Below are 7,325 nucleotides of genomic sequence, written 5' to 3' on the forward strand. Positions count from 1 at the left end.
CGCTGTTTTCTCCATCGCCAGACGAGAATCAGCTCTTTGACCTGCGAGTGCAGTCACGGTCATCGGTCCTGAGCAAGAGAAATTCCACTGAATAAGTACGAAGAAACACAGTAACCACTCATCCAAAGTAAGAGGCAGAGAAAGGTCATTGTGTGTTTGAGACCTTGTTTGTTTTGTTTAAATGTAACTGTACTCTTGTGATGGAAAGAATACTGCACTTAGAATTGTTGCACATTTGAATATCATATCATATTCAATATAATCATGTGCATGGCTAGAAGCTTTTTGAGGCCCCTATTTTGTGAAACTCCTCAAGCATAATCATTATTGTTAAACTTTCCGAGAAATTGCATGATTTATGGGCATACCCTTATTAACACAATCTTTTCTTTGTACTTTGAATATCGACAGTATGGTACGTAGTCTCTGATCCCAGCGTGGCACCCCAATATTATTAAAATATGTTTGTAATCCTGAATCCATGAAAATCTAACAATTGACAACTATTAATATCAATAGTTTAATTATCATACTTGCTCATAACCAAAGCCGCTCCTGCAAGATCCCAACAACTCCCTGATCTGAACGTCTTCCAGGCTCACGAGATAAGAGATCATTGTCAAATAATCTATTTCCTTGTTTTTATCAAAACAGCTTCAAAAACTAAATGAAAAGAAATGGTTAATGAATAAACCAGGCGTGTAAAATAGTCTCCACTTGCATTTCTCTGCTTTTATGTCCCATATTTAATCATTCATGTTTCTGTGTAAATTGATTATGCTAGGCTGAACAGTCATGTGCCATCCTCTTTATTGACCTTTTTTTTTTTAGGTTTCCTTAAAGAAAGTCTGCAGAAGTGCAAATTTACTTTAGTATTCATAAAGGGCTCAAATACTCGACGATTTGTCCGTAGGACAGAACTAAAAGTACTTACTATTTACCCCATTTCAATCCCTTACAGTCTCTCACACTCAAGCAACCAGGGGCTGTCTGATGAGTCCCTGAGGGTTCAGGGTTTCAGGCATTAGGGGGGACATTGGGGTTAGGCCTAGAAGATTGATACAACAAATTAACGGATGCCCATCTCTCTCTGTCCCGTGTGCAACAGTGCAACAGGTTGACTAGTTTCGGGTTTGTCTGCAGCTAAGGGGAAGACGAGCACAGCCCAAGCCAAATGACAGAAACAAAACTGTAAGTTTGATTTTCATGCTCCCAAACACAATCTCACAGCAATGTCCGAGCCTCGTGTGGTCAAGGCTCGATAATCAACCAACAGGAGCCCCAATCCATCAGGTACACTGTGCCAGTTAGTTTGTGCACATAATCGGACAAGGAAAGAGGAACATATGTCAAGTGACGTTTCCTAAAGGATCTCCGGAACCACAACGTTGATTAACTTCATTTAAATTGCTGAAATACAGTAAAGCCTTGTGGGAAGTTCTATCTGAACAGAAAAAAAATAATTTACCATTAAGTTTATGTAATTACATAAACCCTGTAACCTCGCTGTCACTTTTGCTTTCGGCCGTAACGTTTCACTAGATCGGCAATAAGTATACTTTATAAAGTCAGATCTCAATAAAAGACACTTCTACATAACCCTAAGAGCCTGTATGAGTCTAATAATATATTATATATCCTTGTGTGTAGTATATTAGTATCTGGGAAATCCAAATGCGGCCGGACTGTTTTCTTTTTTTACTCGCTTCGACTTTTTCCACGCTGGAGGCTTTCGTGATCGTGGCAGGTTTCTTAAAACACGTCTTAAACGGTCATTTATGCAAAGAATAATACCCAGCATGCCCTAAACCAATGGTGTTTAGGCATAAAGGTTATAACTTGTACATGTTTTAACCGAACGACACAGTTTTTTGACAGAAACCTCCTTGATAACACCCCAAAGCTTTGTTTTATTGTGATTTTTCTTGCAGATTCCGATTCTTTAGCTCATTATATTTACAAAGAGTGTCTTACAACTCGGGGGCGGCTCGAGAAGGCATTTTGGGGAAATCTTGCTCATATCATGCTGGATGTTCATAGTTATGATCAAAATCTGTTATAAAAGTGATTTTTTTTATATAGATTTTTTTCACAACTAAATTCTGAAAAAAATGATATAAAATAACACAAGTAATGTGACTCATTTGGGGTTCATACTACTTGAACAGACCTCACTAAGTACTCTAGAAGGGCTTCTCCCTGTGTTTAATGTACACTTAAGGAGATTATCAAGTGAAAAGATAAGGGTTTTAATATTACCTAACTTCATGGCCTTGTGTCAAAATGTAATTTTAAGACCTTAATTAAACAATGCATATTCCGAAGTAAATGAAATTGTAAAAAGAAAAAGTTCAGGTATTGCCCGAGCAAAGTATTCACTTCTATCATGACAAAACAATGTATAACACAATAAACACCAAAAAAGAAAACCTGCCGTTTGCTAAACGAAAGAAAGGTGAACAGATAAAGGAAACTGTGTGGTGAGCATTAACAGTGCATGACATCTGTCTCTATGCATGATAGCTGGCAATAGGTTCTTACCATTTTCCTGCCGGTCAACGGTGGACACATCCGAACATGTGTAAGTCAATGTGGTGTGGCAAAGAAAACACAGAAAAAAGCTCTTGAGATTTGGTTGATAAACAATATAAAAATGTGCGCATTGGATAAGAAGCTCAAACCAGCAGACAGTACAGTGGAGGGGGGTTCCCCTCAGCCCCACCTCTTCTGTCTATCTACACAGAGGCTTAGAGACATGTGTGTGAGAAGAAAAAGATTAAAAGGGAGAACTTCCTACTGTACATATTAAATATATATATATATATATATATATATATATATATATGTATATATACATATATATATATATATATATATGTATATATACATATGTTAACTATATATATGTATATATATATATACATATATATAGTTAACATATATATACATAAATATACATATATATATATATATATATATATATATATATATATGGTTAACATATGTATGTAATTATGTGTATACGACACATAACATATCATTGTGGATGTGCCAACAAAAAATATATGCATACACACACAGACTGTGAGTTTACATCGAGCAGTTTATCAGTGTTGCCCTTCCGCTGGCTTATCAGCGTCCAATAACGCCCCTCACACACACACACACACACACACACACACACACACACACACACACACACACACACACACACACACACACACACCTACACACACACACACACACACACACACACACACACACACACACATACATTTATCAGCATTTTCTCCCTCAGAAATGTTTTAGGGTGGTTAAGCATTGATAGTAGACCTGCATACTTACATCATTAGCACTCACCACTGAACATCTTCAAAACAGCTAATCTTATGTCACCGTCTTTGTGAAATCAAAATAAATGTTTAATTAATAGCAACTGATAGAATGATGATTAATAAATGAAATCCAATGCTCAGCTCCATTTATTCACAGTATAGTTTGTCTGTAGCAACTTATTGTTTCACATGGTAATGTACCCAAAAGTACATATGTTTGTTCTTACCTTCTACATTGGGTGACTAGTAGGTCATGCAGCAGCTGCATAATGGCATATATATCCTCCTACCTGTTGTTAAGTGTTATTCAGTAACAAAGTACTTATGTGGACCTGTTCCATACCTTAAGACAGTGGTTCTCAAATTTTTTTGTCTGGTATTGTTTTCACCTTGTGATGATGTGTTCACACCAAAAGAGTTGCGAAATATTTGCGGGAGTAGATCTACCTGTTAAATCAATGCACAGATGCGAATGGCTGCGAAAAAGCGAATTTTGGTGGCCACAACTTTTATGAACCAGCGTAATTATACCGTCCTTCCTGTTCAACGTAACAATATCACTTGTTGTATTCAATTGATGACAATGGATGTGAAAGAATAGATGAAAGAAGCAGACGCAGGAAGAAACTGAGAGGAAAGTTCTTGACGCATGCCCAGTCTCTCTCCCTGATACACACTCACAGCTTAAAGAGGCAGAGTGCTGAAAGAAGAAATGACTCAGCATCATCAGCATGACCTTGACAGAAATGTCTCCTAGTGACGTGCGTGTGCGTCTGTGTGTGTGTGTGTGTGTGTGTGTGTGTGTGTGTGTGTGTGTGTGTGTGTGTGTGTGTGTGTATGTTAAAAGTGAATTAATCTACTTATACAGCCCGATATCAAATGTGGCTCAACGGGGCTCTAACCGTGGTGCAGTTACCTGCGAAAGGCTTCTGGGTTTGCGTGTTCTTACCGTGTCAGCTTGGAGTTCACTATGGACTCCCTGGTGTGATGGACATCTTTGACTCTGCCCTGCCTGTTTTAAAGGACATTACATATATTCAGTACATGTTGGAATGAGTCACCGCTACAGAGTGAACTGACTACACTTGAAGTATCACTGTCACTGACTGAATTAGCTTTTAGCAGTGGATTTCTCACTGGGGACTGAGAGGACCATGTCAGCTCAGGTGTGACTGTTACTTTTTCATTAATAGTTTATTAAAAGACCACAGAAACAATCATGATGTAAACAGGCTGCTGCAGTACAGAGCAGTGCAGTTTTTGGGGAGTTGTTAATGATCCGTTGTGAGGGTCCCAGGACACAGGTTGTCATACGTGTACAGATTGTTTTGATTTTGGGCCATAAATCAATTGAAGGGAATTGAGTTGCTTATACAGGCCTAGTTTTGTACTGAACTGAATGTGACAGCGTGGAACAGTATACTCCATAATCCATGTGGCTTTAATATGTTATTATGCTGTTTATTTAGTCCTCAGTGGAATGAGAAAGGCACAGTACAAGTTCAAATCAGACAAATGGGAGGTCTCCTTGGTTTGGTCACTTCCTCTATGTTGAGGAAGGCTCCTGCCAATGAGGATTTCTACTCTATGCTTCCCTTTGGGCTTCTGACATTACTTGGAATTGACAATAAAGAATATCATGACTATAACCATCACCATGCTTCTAGTGTATGGGGACAAAAGGAAACCATGTAAGTTTGTATATTACAAACAAACAAAATAGACTCCAACTACCCCTTTCAATATTTTCCTGAATCCGTCACAGTAAATTCTTGTGGACTATCAGCATGTCATTTGTTTTATTTGCCTTCCTGTTTGGCCCTCTGTGACTGGTCTGAATCAGCCCCTGTCCTCCCTTTGGTTGTGTGGTTCCTACAGTAGAAACATGCAACATGCATACATCCAGAATATTCCATTTGTTTTCTTTCTGGTTCTACAGTAGTTTCCTTGCCTTCTGCTCAATGCATGCAAGGAGAATATCCTCCAGACAGCAAGGATATAGCCTCCACAGCCATGACCAGATAGGAATAAGCAGGTATGATGAATACATTTATTCCTACTCTAACAGAAATACAGGCTAGTAATTATGTGTGTCAAATGAATCCATAGCGCAAACAGAAACAATGTACAAGAGCATTGTCATCCTCAAATTTGTACAACTTGCAAATGTGAATAAATAAATAAATACAAAAATAGAAAATACACAATCATAATTGTGTATGATATGTCAGTTAAAGTGACAATCTCTAAGATTTGTATTTAAATACAAGTTATAAGTCACTATTGATTGCCGATGGAGGTAGTACAATGGTGAAAGTATTGTAATATGTATATATTTGCAAACAGAGAGAGTGTGTGTGTGTGTGTGTGTGTGTGTGTGTGTGTGTGTGTGTGTGTGTGTGTGTGTGTGTGTGTGTGTGTGTGTGTAGTGACGTTCAAGGAAAACAATGCTGTATTAAAACTAAATATGCACTCAATTGTCTCAGCCATGACTAAGATCAAAGTAACCTTTCTGCCTGCCGCTGAAATTCAGTGTGTGTGTGTGTGTGTGTGTGTGTGTCTGTTTGTGTGTGTGTGTGTGTGTGTGTGTGTGTGTGTGTGTGTGTGGGTGTGTGAGTTTGTGATAAAATCTTAGTCAATGTGTCACAATGTGCACACATGATTGTACACTGGTGTGCATGTCTCCATCTGTGCGTGCCTGCAGGTTTGTCCGAGTGTGTAGGTGTGTGTGTGTGTGTGTGTGTGTGTGTGTGTGTGTGTGTGTGTGTGTGTGTGTGTGTGTGTGTGTGTGTGTGTGTGTGTGTGTGTGTAGTGACGTTCAAGTAAAACAATGCTGTATTAAAACTAAATATGCACACAATTGTGAAAAATATACATTATAAATAGACATTATAAATTGACAAATAAATTAGATAAATTAACCAGGACTCCCATCTCCTCCCTACTTTGTGCGCGTGAGCCGAACAGCGCACGTAAATAAATAGTGCGTGTCCAGCTTGTTTTGAAGACCTTGGTAGCTGCCATCAAGTAAAGGATGGAACCCTTTCTGAATGAGTGATTCCCCGGAACATAGAATAAATAACCTCCAGTACAACTCAAGGCCAGTCCGGCAGAGAGAGGGGAGCGGCGGAGCAATAAAGTAGGACCGCCATGACCTTCTCTCTGGGAGTCCTCAGGGAGAAGGACAGTTGGCTCCTTTGGAAGAATTTCGCCTGAACTGGATGAGTCGGCTTCAGTCGTGAAAAAAAAACTGCAAAGTTCCATGCGGGAAGTTAGTAAAATGATGCTGTACGCAGAAGCCACGGTAGACTCCTTCTGTCGCCATAACATGACGGGGTTAAAGAGAAGCCCCTTCCTTCAGGACCCTACCGACCTTAGCATAGCACGCGGCGCGCTGTGTTTGGATGGAAGCCGATAACATGCCAAACATTTCTAAAGTTTAGAGCGTTGATATTTGTAGATGTTGCTTAGAGCCGAATGCACTAAATGTGATCCTCTCGTCCTCCGGACACACTGCGGGTTTGATTATATTTCCTCCTGAACCTTCCGACAAGTCCGAAAACACTAAAGTGAGAGATTGTGTCATTTGTCATGCACAGGATACGGGACGGCGGCTATCACCTCCTTAGTCAAGTCGATTCACTGCATCATCATCCTCATCATCATCCTCATCCTCCCCTCCCGGTTAATAACACCCGGACCACCACGTCATCATCTGTACCGGCACACTGCAAAGGAAAGCGGCCACCATGAGCACAGAGAGCCCTTATCGGAGCCTGGAGGTGACACAGCTGCTGACAGCTGGTCCCGAGACACATCAGACATCTATACGCACCTTCCGTCAGGGCGCTCGGTGTTCCAGCGGGGAGACGCTGTCCCATGCCCGGAGCCAGAGGATGGGTCTGTTTGCTGGGGCGGGCAGACCGGCAGGAAGCTGGGAGGCATCTGTCTGTCTGCTCCGCGGCTCCGCATGCTGCACATTTCAATGTA

Source organism: Taurulus bubalis (assembly GCF_910589615.1).
Source record: "Taurulus bubalis genome assembly, chromosome: 13".
Lineage (NCBI taxonomy): Eukaryota > Metazoa > Chordata > Actinopteri > Perciformes > Cottidae > Taurulus > Taurulus bubalis.